At 40.2% G+C, this 16714-nt stretch overlaps 1 protein-coding gene across 15 annotated transcripts in view; it reads left to right on the top strand.

Moving 5' to 3' along the window:
- LOC119646814 (septin-7) overlaps positions 1 to 16714 on the top strand; it is a 277350-nt gene that overhangs the window by 135256 nt on the left and 125380 nt on the right. Inside the window, exon 1 of one of the 15 annotated variants that reach the window (XM_038047418.1) lies at positions 2145 to 2539. The exons of 13 other annotated variants lie outside the window; for them this stretch is intronic. The gene's annotated coding sequence lies outside the window, so the exon portion shown is untranslated. Of the gene's footprint in view, positions 1 to 2144; positions 2558 to 16714 lie in introns of those variants that run through there. One more of the 15 variants, XM_038047416.1, reaches the window with a different exon arrangement.

Raw genomic sequence — 16714 nt, 5'->3', positions numbered from 1 at the left:
AAACCGAGAGTTGAACATTATTTAACAAACATACGAAAGTTCGCAGTTAAAAGAGTTACAAAAAAAAAAAATGAGTGAAAAAATTAACTACTTGATTTATTTTTATAATTTAGGCGCCTTTTTCTATTTTCAACCACGAAAAAACAAAATAAAAATTTTTTTTGAGGTTGTTGGAGTCCTGAGTCCTCACCCACTTGATGGCGGACACGAACCACTTGGGAAGCAACTTACTTCATCTTTTGTAGTTGATGGACTCCTCTTTTTTGGGTTAATCACCGAAGTTTTTAAAAAAGAACGAAAAAGTTGACTGACGGTTTCGTCTAGGGCAGAGGCAACTCATCAGACGCTGCCTCACCTCTGCCTTGGGAGCAGCGTCATTTGTCATCCGGTCCCCCATCTAAGTAGTAACCATTCTCAGATATGCTTAACTTCAGTGATGAAACGAGGGCCAAAGAATTCCATCAGCTAATCAGTTCGATTTAGCAATTGCTAATGTAATCTGAACCTTAAACTATGAAATCACAGAACATAGATTTTTACTAAATTTAGTTATAAAAGACTTAACTGCTTTCAAGTAAATTAAGTTTGACAATCAGGCAGACATTGAGTAACATGGACTCAAGCTTTTATCTTACACAAAAGAGAAGACATATGTCTGAAAGATAAAAGCTGCTTTCAAAACATTGTTCCAGATGTCGATGAACCTGAAATGTTATAACGACGCATGCTTTGAGAAACCTTCTCGGAGCTCATTCGTCATTTGACCCACTTAGCCTTGACCAATTTGCCTTTCATTTTGCCATCTCTGCGCTTTATTACATTGCTCTGTTCTGGAATAAAATGGCCCCTACTTGAAATCGTATAGTCCGCAAATTTCATCCCTTCGCCTGCACTTCCGGAACCTGTCGAATTGAGCCTTGAACTTGCGGATTGGGTGGAGAGGCAAATGACGCAAGTGCAACAAAAGTTCTGTATATAAAATTATACACTGCAATGGATGACGTAAAGCGTCGACTATTGTAAGCCCTTCTCTCCTTTTCTCATATTAATCCCACCGAGGATAATCACCCATATTTACATTTCGAATATTTATGTACACCAGCTTTCCATAAACGCAAAATTCCGAAATGGTTTTCGAAAGGATTACACATCATTTCAGCGCATGTTACTCACTCAAATAAACTAAATGGAATGATTCAATCCATTAATAAATCAATTTACAACTTCTGGGATGTGATTCACCCAAGAAACAATGAAACCAAATAAAATCTCTTCATTTTTACTTTTCGTCAGTTCCATTAAATTACTTGACACAATCAGCTTCCATTGTATTGTGTAATGACATCTGAAATTCGATGAAGCAGATATCACTACTCGGCATATCTCACAGCAGATTAGAGGCACCCATTCCGGTTCCTGCCAACTTTTTCTCAAGCATTTGATATTGTTAAATGGGAGCGCGTGCATGGCAAGACACCACGCGACTCGGTATCTCCTCGTCATCATCATCTTACCATCTCGTCATCGTTACCATTGCTAAGAGACCATGTAGCCAGACTCATCGGAAGATGAAAGAAGTAAAAAACTCCCATCCAACCTGAAGGCTAACAAGAAATCAACCATCTCAGAGCGTTCCTGGCTCCGTTCCGAGTTTCGAACTAGGGCTGTAGTGTCTCGTGAACATCGTACCCCTGTCCAAACGGGACACTCGCCGTGCCTCCTTCTCACTCCTGGCGTCCACGAAAAAGGAATAAACAGCGCAAAGGGCGCAGACTCAGCTCTTGGGCGCTTCCAACTTCCAAGAGGAGGCCAATGATGGACGGTGGTGGTGTGATTTCACTCGCTGCAGGAGCACAGATCGACTATTATACTATCCCCGCTGTTTCGGTGTGGTGATGAGCGCACAGTATTGAAGTTCGACTTGGTTCTGGCACCTCTGAATTTTGGTCCCTCCAGAGATTTCGCTCAATAGTCAGGAACCGTGAATAATTCGCAACTTAATTGGATATTTACATGTAGAAAGTCTCATAACGCGAACGAAATCAGTGGATATCTGTGTGGAAAGTATCTAAAACTACAATTGAACGAACAGATTGTCTGGTTCGGCCGATATTCTAGTGAGTACTGTGGCAAACAATATCGTGAAAAACGGGTTCTTAACCACATTTCGCGTACGTTGCGGAGGGGCCGGGACCTCTTTTTTGCCTCTTGTTCGACCACAACACCAGTGGCTTCTGCTTTTATTCGCCCATAATCAGAAGCGTGGCTGTTTTGTTTGCTGGTGGTTTCGCGAAAAACGTTACGTATCTTAGATGCCATCGAATCGCTTGATCACCACCATCGCTTTTGTCGCGAGAACCAGTTCTTAAGTTACGTCGATTTCGGACCTTCTTCCGCTAAAGTGACGACGTCTTAGAGAGAATTTCGCGCGAGTGAAAGTTAATTGGTGCGCGGGTGCGGTGATTCAGAGATTTAGTACAGATACTGGAGCGTTTTATGACATTTCCCTGAAACATAAGGAATATGGTGTTTGTAGGCAGTAAGAATTGGTGTAATGGTTGGTTTTGTGTGTTTTCCCGTTCCCAAATCGAAATAAACAGCGAAAAGCCCATTTAAAACACGACAGAGTCGAGTAATCTTGATTAACTGACTTCGCTGGCGAACATATCCCCTTCGCTTCACTATCGATTTTCCATACGGTCCGGGAAGTTGCTGCGGAATGGGAAATGGGTAGGCTGAGAGAGAGTGTGGTTGTATCACCTCCTGGGTGTTGTTTTGTCCATGGAATAGGCAAGCATTCTCTTCTCTAGGAATTGCTTTCTTGACGCCTTGTCTCGCCTGCCCTTCACAAAAACTGGTCAGGGAGTTTGCATTGCCGATTAAGATGTTCTATTCTACAGTGAGCGAGGGTTGTTCTGCAGCGTTGCTATGGAATTTGTATCTAATTTCTTGAACTTCAGATTGTAGGCTACCAGAGCAGAGTATTCAATATTTAAAGAGACAAAGTACTTCCAAGTAATCAGAACTGAATCCTGAAGTCCTTCTCCACGAAGCATTGATTCCAAGCCACCCTCATCCGCTATTGAAAAGATTGCTTCCACTATACTATCTACACCAGCATCAAATCTAAGGCTATTTTCCGTCTTGTGCACATGGCGTGGAAATGTCTAATTTTTATAATGCTTGGCATGGGGGAGGGCCTGAGCGGGGTTGTCTCAATATAATAAAAGTTGCACATGTCTGCATGCACCCTAGATCCCATACCTGCTCTTGAAATGAGCCACACGCCAGTACCAACAATGGAAGCACAAGGAATTGCATCACATGGCGGATGGGGTCAATTTTTATACTGCGCTTCGGCACTAGCACTCCTAATCCACCAGGAGGCTGGCTCTTGATCTTGGTGACATAGTTAATTTTTATATGTGGTAGACATTTCCTTCTGTTTCTTTGGGTTTGTGTTGTTTTCCTTCTTTGTTTCCATTTTTCAGTATTTTACTGGTATTTGAACGCTAGCCAAAAGCCTTTTCACACATTTCTCTGACATAAAAAAAAATAGCTTTCGCCAATGTTGGTATTTTTGTTTTGACATTTGGTACTTTTTGCACTCGTTACTACATCGTTGAGCTTCAACAGCGTCCCGTTCTCTTCGTAGTATATAGCATTCTGATGTAATCTTTCTCTTTCTTTCACTTCGTCCTTTGCAAAATCCCACCCTCATTTACTTCAGCCTCTGATTCATTTTTTTTCTCACAGTAGCTCTTTGAGTTGAATGTGTTTGCATAAGTCTCACCGCAATTTTCAGTATTTGTATTTATCTTTAGAAAAAGTTTATCTTTGTGGTCCTTTTTTAGCTTCTCCACTTTTTGGAATTAACTTATGAAGGGCAAATTGTTGTTTAGTGTTGGAGAGTTAATTGAAATTCATTGTCCTTTGGTGAGGATAAGCATTTGGAATTTCCGGTTCAAGGACTCCACAGCAGGCGATAGGGATGGTGGAACGTTGAGTGTTTGAACGTAATTGGTTATTGATGTGAAGAAGTTCTCTCAAAAGGATTTCATGGTTTTCGTTGGTAATTATTCGTTGTGAGTTGAAGGGCCTTTGCATCATTTAAGCCAGTGGAATCGCGCAGGATACTGAATATTGTGGTTTCATGTTTCGAAACACTGTTCGGATTGTGATGGTTATAACAAGTGTCAAAGTAGACACTGTAATGAGTCTTCAAGATTTGTGCTACTTTTTAGTCATAAAAGGGGGATACTTCTCAAGGCTTCCTTGTCAAATATAAGGTTCCCTTTCGAAAATTGGATAATTGTTACACCAAGCGCTCTATACAAAACCTTGTTACGAACGTATTTTCGATATAGTATAATATTTCTCATTAGAATGTTTTCATACATCTCTCTTCTCAACCATAAGGGAGACAATCCAGTTCCAAGAAATACTGGCATTTTGGCAATACCAAATTGGGAATGCGAGGTGTCATGAGAAACAACTGGCGCCAATCCTTGTGGAAAACTAAAAACAATGCAACTTTAACTAGGGTAACGGTATAGCAGAGATCCAAAATCTTCGGTTGAATTGTCTGGTAGAGAGTATTTTCCAGTGTCGAGTGTCATTTCCATATAATGAACTCAGTTGACTACTACAATGTTAAAATGTCAAAATATATAGTGGGTCGTTGTTGGCTACCGCCCATATAGGCAGTTGCGCTGAATGTAGTGTCGCGTGGCGTAGCGTACGTGGAATCGTACTTCTAACCCTGTAAAAATACAGAAAATCGTAATTTTCCTGAACCCTTAAATCCTGAAATTGTAACAAAAATAAAAAATCAAAAACTTAAAATGTGGGTAGGCAATGCTTCGATCGAAAGGTGAGACAGTTTAGACTCAAAAAATTCAAACATTTTGATGACACGAGCGTGTGATACCGCGAAAATTTGAAAATTTTCCTAGTTCAAATAAAATTTTAAAATCATCAGGATTTTAGTGAGTGATACCACCACAATCGATAGAGGAGACAGCTCAGATTGGAAAAATGCAAAGTTGTGAATGCGATATATCGCTGGAAAACGCCCAGCCGGGAATATACTCCGAAAATTTGGAACAATCGTGGGTCTTTCTGAACCGTAAAAATGGAACAAACTGCCAAATCGTCAAATTTTGGTGGTGGCTATGTTAATCGAAAGGGAGGGGAGACAGTTCAGATTAAACAAATGCAAGCATTTTTGCGATATGCGTCCTCAGACAGCTGCAGGACACCATGAACGTCGGTTTCTAATATTTAACACCTCAATCGAAGGAGGAGACTTCTTAGATTCACGGAACGTAAGAATACGATGTTAATAGTGTGGTTTATTATGGAAAGGCTAGCCAACTCCCAAAAATTTAAGAAATTTGTGAATTGTTTCGCATGGATGTCGTGAAAGTGACAAATAATTCAAAATTGTAGGATTTTGGCCGATACCTCTATCTGAGGGGATGTCAGAAACGTGGTTTGTCTCGAAAAACAATTGACCCAAACTCCATGGAAAACCAGAAAAATCGGGTCGTAAGAATGACGAGAGATCCAAAGTCATCGGATTTTTTATCGAAAGTTGAGAGACCTAAGATCAGCAAATACAAGAATTTTGACGATACGATTTCGGGAATTCAAGGTATCAAAAGCTATTCTTAAGACCAGAAAAATTGACAAACTCGAATGCCGATATCTCGATGGAAAACAAAAACGTCAGGACATGGGTAATGTTAGGTCCTAGAAGGCTAGATACCAGGAATGCGATATATCGTGGAGAAATATCCAGTCAACGAAACAGTCAGATTGATGTAGGTAATATCTTGATCGAAACCAGAGACTGTCGAGATTCAGGAAGTGTAAAAATTTCTACGATAGGATGCAGGGAGCGTAATATGTTGTTAAAAAGCACCCAATTGAAAACTTCCTCTCGGAAAGCTACAAACTTTCCTGTCCTAATAGTGTCCAAAAAATAAAAAGGGTCCAATTCTGACGGTCGAAAGTTGACTGACTGAAAGTGGAAATGGTCGAGATACAAGTATTCCAAGAACTGATAGCATGTCGAGAACATGAGATATTGCGGGGAAATAACCAAGTTGGATATCCCATGAAAAATCGGAAAATGTGCAGATTTTTCTCTTTAAAAGCGCCGAACTCTTACCAATCGAAAGTGGACATGGTAAAATGTTTAACGATATGAATTCGTAGCTCATTACAACGACAAACTGGAGATAATCTTTCGAAAAGGCTTTCCTTTTTCCTCCTTTAAAATAGGCTCGGGTTCGGGTTCGGGTTTTATTATTTTCTTTCTTTTTCTTAGGAGTGGGTGCACTGGCTGTTCTACCTATAGAACAGGAATTCGCTCAGAAAACTTTTTTTAGACTTCAGGAGAACAAGGAGGCCCGTAGGCAGCAGTGATTTTAGTCGTCGCAACTAGTGGTACGAATGCCAATTCACGTTTGCATAGGCCAGTACTTTAGTTGTAATTAGGAGGGTGTTAATTGATGTTTTCCTTCTCCCGTGGCCCTTCTAAAGGCGCGCAATTCGATCCCTTTGGAGGGTATTCCTCAAAATTCCTTCTTTGTCCGTAATTTCAGAATTTATGTCTTTGATTGCAGTTTCAAAATCGTTTTATGCCTGAAGAGAGCCGGCTTAGCAACCAAGTACTCAAAAAAAGACGAATATCAATTTCAGCCAGGGCAGAAGCAACCCATCAGGCGCTGCCTCACCTCTGCCCTATCTACTTCCCAAAGAAACCATTTTCAGCTACAGCAGCTAAATGTGTAACGTTAGCAGTTGGTATCATTCCACTTAAACCATATTTCATGACATCTTCCAGATTCACAATTATGAAGAGTCATTTTTAAGGATAATTCACTTTAGCTCCAATTCTGTGGAACCTAAACGGTATTTCAACGCGGATGTTCATTAATTTTTGCTAATTTGCTGCAACAAATGTTTTAGATGAGGCGGCTTCAACTGCAACTGTGTCATCTAGACTTCGTTCTTGGTTTTTATCCATCATTCAGGATCTCCGAGGAAGATGTCTTTGCATATCGCTGGTATTATCATCCCATCCAGAATTAGCACCACCCCCTCCCCTTTTCCTTGGTTAACAAATAACTTCATTTCAGCATTAGACATTTTTTATTTCTACTGCAGGTATTTACTTTACGAACCAATAATTATTCCCCTCATTGAAATTTTTTTCGTTTTATATTTGCCTCTGTGCGCAGTCGTGTAAACTAATCTTTCCTGCATTCTTTCTGGTTAGCAGATCTCAATTGAGACAGTTCACCAATCTTCCTACAGTTGCGTCCTTCGTTAGGGAATGCATATATGCCATATTACAATGGATATGTCACCCGATGTTGTTACATATTTTGAAATGTAAAACTCTGTTATCAGAGACTTCTTGAAAATCATCTCCTTTCAACTGTTGACTAACATCATGCATTATTCTTCTTTGACCGCTTCGGTCTTCAGCTTGTTTCACTTGGATGGTTTGACATACAAGGCACCTTGGCCTTATGATTGTCGCCCCGTTGAGAAAATTTATTTTGGATTTTTTTGCTTAGTAAGGAGTCATATGTAAAGTACTCCTTCCTATATTAAATTCCAGATGATGGTATATTATCTGCGTTAACCATGATTTTGTTACGCTAATCCCAGTTGGTAGACCCAATGAATTGCTAAAGTATGTTGGGGAGCGCCTGCCACAGTGGTCCAAGAAACTATTGAAAAGCATTGTAGCGCTTTCAGGGAAAAGTAGGACGCTTTTTCAATTATGTCCTGAGAGCGTCGTGATTGACTCTTAGTTGATCTAGCCTGATCCAAGCGCTTTTTAGACACTGTTGTAAGGATTCGTCACATGAAGATCTACTTTTCAAAAATCTATGACAAGACCTGGCCCAGACCTAAAGCTTTTTGCATATGCTCTCGAAACGTTTCGCATTCCTATGCGTGCATGTTGATTCTTTCTAGTTAGCACTTAATTTGTAGTTGCAGGGGCGATTCTTTGAACCGTCTCGAATCAGGTGAAGTTTTTTCACATGCCAAATGAGTCTTTACAAAAACATGTTATGAATTGGTAGTCAGTGGTTTTTCGGGAATTTGAGTTAATATATGTGCCTTGGAAGTAAGCTACAGAGGCCGTGAAATCTTTTGAAAACATCAGTTGTCAAATATGGGGATAGAACTTTATCTCACTATTGTCGTGAAGTAGGATATGACAACCAGTGCCTAACTGCAACTCTTAGAACTTCTCGCTTTCACAAGCTGCTTTTCGAAACAGAATTCTTATCAGCTCGCTTAATCTTAGGTTTCGTTCGAGGGAAACCTTCAATCATTGACATGATGACAGTATGAAGGATAAGGTCGGGTTTAGGATTAGCAGGAAATCAAGTTAGGGGTTTTTATTATGTATGCAATGGGCAATATCTATGGTAGAAAAAGAAGACGAGGCAGACCCTGTCTAAGATGGAGCGATGGCGTAGGTCAGGATGCCAGACAGCTTTTAGGGATATCGAATTGGTGGACCTCGGCGCAAAATCGGGATGTCTGGAGTTCCTTATTAAGGCAGGCCTATACCGGATACCGGTTGTTGCGCAGTTGATGATGATGAATGTAGTCCTTTAGGCTTCGAATCTGGGGCAATGGAAAAAGACCTGTTCTGCGTCCTCTGCAATATTTGGGCAATATGGCGTGTCCGCTCAAGAATTGAGTTAGGTGGGGTCGCTCGACACATTTCCGGATATCCCATAGCTTTTTTCTGACTCGTCCCACTTCTCTTGCCATTCCGCGACAGTTTCAACTCGTGCGAATTGTCGCCGACGGGCAAGAACATCTTCGGTGAGGTATGTTCGGTCGTAAAGTCGTTGTATTTCTTTCGCCAGAATCCCAATCGGGACCATTCCTGCATTCACGCAAGCTGCTTCATTGGATACTGTCTGTCTCTCGGTCTGTCTGTCACACGCACTTTTCTCAGAAGCGGTTATACCGACACGAAATTTTTTTCATCGAATATAGTCATGTGGGATATCAAATGAAAGATCTCGATTAGTTCTTTTCGAAGCCGGTTTTAGTTAGTTTTGAGATAGAAAGGCGGGGAGTGGGAGGGGTGGAAAGTGATGATTTCATTAACGGATCCATTCTCAGAATCTACTAATCGAAAAATCTGAATATTTATCGAAATTTTTATGCCTTTCAAAATGAGTGTGTTTTAAAGGTCAACTATTTTGGTAGTTCGTAAATTAATAGCGTCTTTGTATGGAGTTATTATTCCCCTAAACGTTAGGACCGCGTCATTATGCTCGTAACTACATTTTGACAATTATAGACATGCGGCTAATTAGGGTTGCTAATTAATTTGTTGTTGGTTCTCAATTGGATTGGGTTCTAATTTCTTTGGAAACAGTACAAGTTGAAAGTTTCCTGAAAGTCAATTCCCTGCAACCGAACACTTTAATGTTTTGGCGATGTCAGTAACTGCTGAGCCCGTTGATCTTATGTCCCGGCTTCGAGTCCTACTTATCTTTGTGTTTGTCTCGCTGCGGCAGGCTTATTACACCACAGGGTGGGCAAGAAGGGCAAATAGTATAAAGAGAAAAGAGAATGATGAGCAAGAAGAGACTCTGTGATTTTTATGCTTCCCAAAGGAGAAAACAGGGCACACGAAAAAATTTAACCAGCAATGAGTCGAGTGAAGCTGTCATTCAATATGTTCAGTATATGACAGATCTTTTTGTAATCGTGGGACTCGCTTCCTGAAATCGCTTGCTTCTATCAATCTATCATATTTATTATTCTTTTTCCACTGTAAATATCCCTGATTTTCCCCGCCCAATACATGGCCTAGTATTGAAAACATACTTTAACGTCTCATTCCCGAAAGTTGAAAAATAGAAACAGTAACTTTGCCGTGGTTTTACCCCAAAAACTTTCACAAAATTGCTAGCAATAAGAAAATGTGAAAACTTCAATTCGTGACACTCTCAGGAGCCTCAAATTTTTTCTTTACTCTCTGAATCTGTGACTTGACGGTCGGTCGTGGTCGCATTATATTCCGACCTGAGCTAGAATTTCTGTTGTTTTCATCCCTTGTAAATTGTTCTCAGAATGAGTTATTTTGCCTAAACTGGCCTGCATAATGAGGGTTTTCCCTTACCTGCACCATAATGGTTGCCTCGTGACTAAAGTGCACCGTTAATCACACATTGTCTGGTCCTTTCCTACTAAAATTCAAAGGACAAGGGTCGCTAAGCATAGCTATGATACGGGGGAAACAAAGGTATCGTAATATTTCTTAATTACTGGGAGGCTATTCCGGGGGTGAGGTCGAGCGTAATGTATGCTCAGAGAGTTGTTTGTAATAAACTTGTAAAACGTTTCAACACGACACGGCTTCATGTAATTCGGCATAGCAACTGTACGATTCGTGGGTATATCACATTAACTATTTCATGAAGCTAATGATGTGTACATTTCCCGAAAAATTTAATCAAAATTCGACCCGAAAATGTGCTTTTAGTCTAATGGAAGTTGTGATATTTTTAGTTAAGATATTCAAAGAAATTGGAAATTAACTTCTGTTTTTAGCTACCTAATTCCTTCCAATCCACTTTGCCTTGTTAGAAACAATAATCCAAGACGGAGAGGATTGCTCTCAATGGCTCCTTTCAACTGATTACAAAAAACAATTACACTAATTCAAGTGGATTCTTCCAGTAATACAAACAGCTCTCATCTCTGCTCAACTCTTGCAATATTTCCTAATAACTTAGAAACACAAAGTGAAAAATGGCAAGAGCATCCAATTAAGTGATTTCGTGTGCAATACAACACCCTTGAATGATGCAATTATGCTTAACTCAACTCCGTGGCACTTTCATCAATCCACATACCCTTTGGCATGACGTCTGTACGGGTTCCAGTCATGTCTACCTAACTTCATTTTCCTGCTGCTTCCCGTCCTTCCAACCCTTTTTGAAGATTGTGTGTAGTCATAGCGTGAATGGTTGAAATTGGTGATTGGAGGAAACGCATGCAAGGGAGGGCCCAGTCCCTCTTGATTCCACTGAAAAGACTCGACTCTTGATAACCTACGTGCAACGTTAATTAGTGTATACGAATGAATGAATTGCAGGGAAAACAGTTTGACACCAGCATCCGCTTTTGCTTAAAGACAGAAATGTTTGGTGGAGATTCCTGAATATGTGAAGATTTGTCTGAATTACACGCTAGCTGCAGTGGTGACCAGGGTTGCTATGCTTTTGAGCATCTCATTTCATTGGATTTCAGACGGTAGTGAAGTTTTTGAGCCCTTGGCTATCCCCTCGTAGAAGCAGTTAAAGTTAACTTGACCTCATGCAAACTTTCAATATGTCCTTTGATCCCTTCGTATAACTACATCACGCACATGACTCAGCGAGCATGTCAGCCACCAAAATCACCATCAGCAAAATCGATGTCAAAGTTCCAAGGTCGGTAATACTTTTGTCACCTAACCCCTAACGAAATTTCGAGGACGTCGTCGACCAAGGACGTGCTCCTCTCCCTCTACTAATGAGTCAAGTGCTCAATATGTTTTTATTCTTTTCTCTATTTCACATTTCATTTCATTTCTCTGCAATTCTACAAAAATAAAACACTTTATTGCTCTCAACCCTCAATGGGGGTTTGCCAAGTATGAATGTTGATTACACCGACTGAATGCAACTGAATTGCAAGAAAATATGCAATTTTATTTTGAAACAATTATTCAAGAAGCTTCTTCCTCCACTTCAGTGTCTTACAAGGGAGGGGTGCATATTCTCTCGAATATTTCGAAACGGATATCTGAAGTGAACTTGAGCGCCAAACACCACAACCACTTTCAGCCTATTTTGCATATGTGTCAAGTTTTTTTATGGTTCGGAAACAATCAACCAATGGAAATGTTGATGATGATGATGATGGTGATGATGCAAGCACCGAGTTTATGATGATAGCACCGATGATAATGATGATGAGAATGATGAGCGATTCACCGTTGTGCTGGTGAATGGATTGAATTGAAAATTTTCGAACTGTAAAATGAGGATTTTAGGTTAAGAGGCACCTCCCCTTCGGTTACTTGGACCCCGTCCTATTATTTAGTGAAGAATGAAAGAAAATTTCATCCTTTTTTGTGTCTGGTGTTGATGGTCTTTTGATATATCAATTTTGTCATCGTCATCTCTAACGTTAAGGACAATGCCTCTATATTTAGCGGTCCTTTGCTAACTTTGAACAGAAAAGCTTGAATGAAATGAGAGTTCTTTCAATGAAGTAGTTTGTTAGAAATAGGACATCGATAATGGGTGCATTGTTATGCTGATAATACTTTGAAGAAAAAAGTGCTGAGAGTTTCAGAATGGAGTTCTTTTTTCTAATCTTTTTGTGCTGGTAGGAATCAGGGCGGGGTTAAGATGAGTCATCATGGAGTACAGGTCATTGGCATATTAGCTTTGGTGAATTATCTTGTTCAGATTTGTTCTAGTGATTATGCCCTATATATCATCATCAATATGGTTTTTTCTAGCGAATTAATAATAATAATAATCGTTGGCGCAACAATCCATGTTGGATCAGGGCCTTGAAGTGTGTTAGAGCACTTCATTCAAGACCGTAACGGTACACTATGAGGCAATGTGGTCAGCATTGCGCTCGCCCGAGATTATTACCCTGATTTGACTCAGGTACTGATTCACAGCTGAGTCGACTGGTGTCCGACGTCAAATCACGATACAAATTCCACTGCCACCAGTGAGATTTGAACCGCGACCTTCCGTACGACAGCCTCGCGCTCTAACCACTCAGCTATCCGGACACTTCTAGCGAATTGCTGCCCTAAAATTGACCTAACAAATACGTGGGAGTCACGAACAAGTGTAGACTTGACATAACGCACACGTGTGCCATGGGCAATCAACATGAGCTTATTTCGCAGACGGACAGTAATCCATTTGTTACGATTGACTGGCATAAGTAACCTCGATTTTCCTATTGGAAGGATTTAAGAAATATCTTATTTGAAAGTTCTGTCTTCTTTTCTTTCGCCTGTATCTATTCTCGATTAAATTTAAGGATACGAGAATGGATCTTCAAATGTAATATTCCCAAATTTCCAAGGAATCCCGTCAATGTACCACATGCGCTAAAAAGTCCGGGGATGGTAAATAAAAATAAGTGTTTTTTTTTTGGGCAAAGTTATATTTATTCCTCAAAATAAGTGGCCTTCAACGGAAATACCCTTGGTGCAGTGACTTTCCAGCATTTCGATGTCCTTTCTGTGGTGTAAAACATCCAAGCCTTCGTCATTCTTCCCGGTTTCCACGATGTCTCCCGCATTCGATATGAATGTTTTTCCCCGGAGTCACTGCCCGCTTCATGTTTGAAAAGATGTAATAGTCGCTGGTGGCGGAGTTTGGTGAATACTGTGGGTGTGGGTGGCGACCAGTTCGAATCGTAATTAGTCCAATTTGGCCATCACTTTCAAGGACGTGTGTCGCACCGCCATGAGGGTACAAAGTTTTTTTCTTCGCCATTTGGGGCCGTTTTTTCAATTTGTTCAATTCCGCTACGTAATACTCTCCGATAATCGTTTTCAAGGTTTTGTGTAAAATAAAAGATCATTAATATCATTTCACTGTTTGTCTATCACACTCACTTTTCTCCAAAATGGCTAAACTAATCCGAATCAAATTGGTGGACAGATGGGAACTATGAAATCCCACGCATACAGTGACTGACATAAATTACGTGGAATTTAAAGCGGGGCTCCCCATACGTCCAAAGGGGGACGTAATTTTTTTTCACTGAATATAGTCATGTGTAGTATCAAATGAAAGGTCTCGATTAGTACTTTTAGTACGAAACGGATATTAGCTTTGAGGTAAAATGTACGAATAAGGAGTCAAAATGTTCACACTTAAATTGAGACCGGACTCGTTTTCGGAAACTACCCAATCCAAAAATCTAAAAAAATCACGGTGGTGCGCTTATATGAAATCTACTACTAAATTTTGGTTTTTTAAAAAGTAGAGGGCAATTGTATTTTTAACTATGTGCGCACGGAGCTGTCATGCACCCATCATTCCTCACATAAGTCTTTTATACCTGAAGGGTCCAGCTTCCGGTTCCCCGACTTGTTTTCTTTTACAGGTTACTAATGAAACTTACGTGGTGCGAGTCCCAAAAACACAGGAAGCCAAAACCTTTCTGACCGAGCGTTGGTCTTTTGGCCACTTTGTTCGGCTTTCTTGGCTGCAGGCTGCTTATTGAACTCAGGGGTATGGTGATGGATCCACGCTTCATTCATCGTCATAAAATGTCGGAAAAAGTCGCTCGATTACGCTGCAACAACGCCAAACCGGCTGTTGAATCATCCACGGTCTGTTGTTTTTGGTCGATGGTCAGCAAATGTAATATTTCCGCTTTCTAGTCTCTTTCGGTCTACTTGAGCGAGGTGCGTCCTAGATACTTGCATGACCCATTTTAAACTCACTAAACCGCCGACAAACTGTTGTTCTCTCAGATGTGGGGTAAAATTTCGTTAATTGTTCAGGAGTTTTTCCCATCAAAAAGCAAAGTTGAAATGTCATGAAGCTTTGCACATAAACTAATGACAAATGTTCCTTTTCTAATGGTGAAGTATCGCGGGACTTTTCACCTTATGTAGTACCTCGTGTTTCGACCAAATTTATTCAGTTTTTAGCTCTCTTAACCACCAAATTATTTTTTATCATTATTGATAGGGATTAAGGGACGTCATCTAGGTGCAACATTAACAGAGTACACTTCGGAAGTATGATTTTAATGGTAGACTTCTGATCGGGCACTAGAGCTGTAATTGAAGAGCATCTCCCTGATTTTAGTAAGTTCTAGTCCTTGTGAGAATTTTGGTTCTTGAAGTTTCTTTGAGTTGAGGTAGGTTAGGTACCGTACCCAGGTTTGATAATTTTGATGCATACCTTCATGTTTTGCCTGCCGAGTCAATTCCTTCCTTGCTGATAGTTACCTGCCTGTTTTGTCACACTACATAGAGGTACTTAGTTCACCAAATTTAGTGTCAAAAAGTAACTTTCACTCTTTATCCATACTTTCAGCGGAACGTTGGTACGGGTTTTAAAAAAGCTTTCTCGAATTTCTTCTGAGGAATCTTCTTGTGAATTGTGGCCACATTCTTTTGAATCTGATTCAACTTCTGTAAAATGACCGTCAATTCTATGCTCGCCAGGAACGTCTGAATAAGCCGCTTTATTCTGTTATTCTCGGTGGAAACTTATGCATCAGTTAGCGGTCTTATATTGAACTCCTCGATCTCTGGCCAATTCTTCCTTCTTCCTCGCTAGCGCTAGGAGTAGCTTCTAATATTATTGGGTTATATTATGTTATATTTTCTGTTTTGATCGAACCTTTGATTATCTTTCAGTGAGCTTCATAATTCACCTCTCTTCTTGGTGAAAATTTGTAGAAGATGCTGATTTATTGGCTCATCTGAATTTAAAGTTGCTCCAAAGAGCAAAAAAGTGGAAGTGTAACGGCACAAGGCGAGGCAAGTATGGTAAGGCATCATATCCCATCCAAGATAGGTCATCAAAGTTGTGTGCGGTGTTTGCACGAGCTCCGGGCGTTTCTGGATGAAAATGGTGTTCAAAGTGTCAATTTACCGGCAATACTCATCCGAGTTGGTTGCCCGGTTCCTTGATACGAGTTCAAAAATACCATACCCTACCCTACCAGCCCCACCACACCCAGCGTAATCTTGCTTTTTATGAACTTTTGCTTTTGATTTGAAGTTGTTTGACCGGTCGTAGGGATTAATACCATTTGCGTTGAACCCTCGTGTAAATGGTTAACTTTGCATCTCCAATTATTATCTTTTTTGAAAAAATCTCGTTTTCTTGACGTTTCAACGATCTACTGTTGAAGTGTCAATACGCGGCGTCAAATGTTTTTTTTTTGCATTTTTCTTTACATATTCAAACTTCTTTAATCTCAGGCGAACACTTTTTCGTCTAACCTTAATATTTCTGCAATGTCTCGTGTCGTATGACACGGATTTAACTTGATTACTGTGACAGTTTTTTGTCATTGTAGCGTTTCGAGCAAAGAATATGGAAGTACGTAATTTATTGTTTTGCCACCGACTTTTTTGGAACATTATCATCGTAAAGTTCACGAAATTTCCCGCGTGAAACTTAAATCGTCAACTGTCAAACGATATATGATAAACATAAATACGAAGGTGCTCAGCGGTGCCAAAAGCATACTAACACCATCTAATGTAAAAAACCGCAATCACTTTTCTCTCAATGCAAAATTTGAGAGAAAAAAAGCTGCATTGCCTCCACGTCCTCTATCTTCGGAAATGATATTCTTCATCGTACTGACCAATACCATTCAAATAAAGCCACGATCTCAGTCACTGGATATGTCCCTGCACGTAATCCATGCAGATTTATGTCCCTTCGCTCGGTCTTTGCAGCGTCATCTTCAGCTCTCCCAAAATTCCGAAGAATCCTCGGGAAGTTCTGGAGAGAGCTGAAGCATATTGAGAGAAACCGTCGGTTTTAATAAGTGTGTCTCAGAAATATGCTTATTTTCACTTATCGTAGAAAAGGGGAGAAGTCCACAGTCAATTGTGTAGTACAAATTTGGTCTGTGAGGACCTTAACAC

Source organism: Hermetia illucens, chromosome 1, assembly GCF_905115235.1.
Source record: "Hermetia illucens chromosome 1, iHerIll2.2.curated.20191125, whole genome shotgun sequence".
NCBI lineage: Eukaryota > Metazoa > Arthropoda > Insecta > Diptera > Stratiomyidae > Hermetia > Hermetia illucens.
This window is presented reverse-complemented; position numbering and strand designations above follow the sequence as displayed.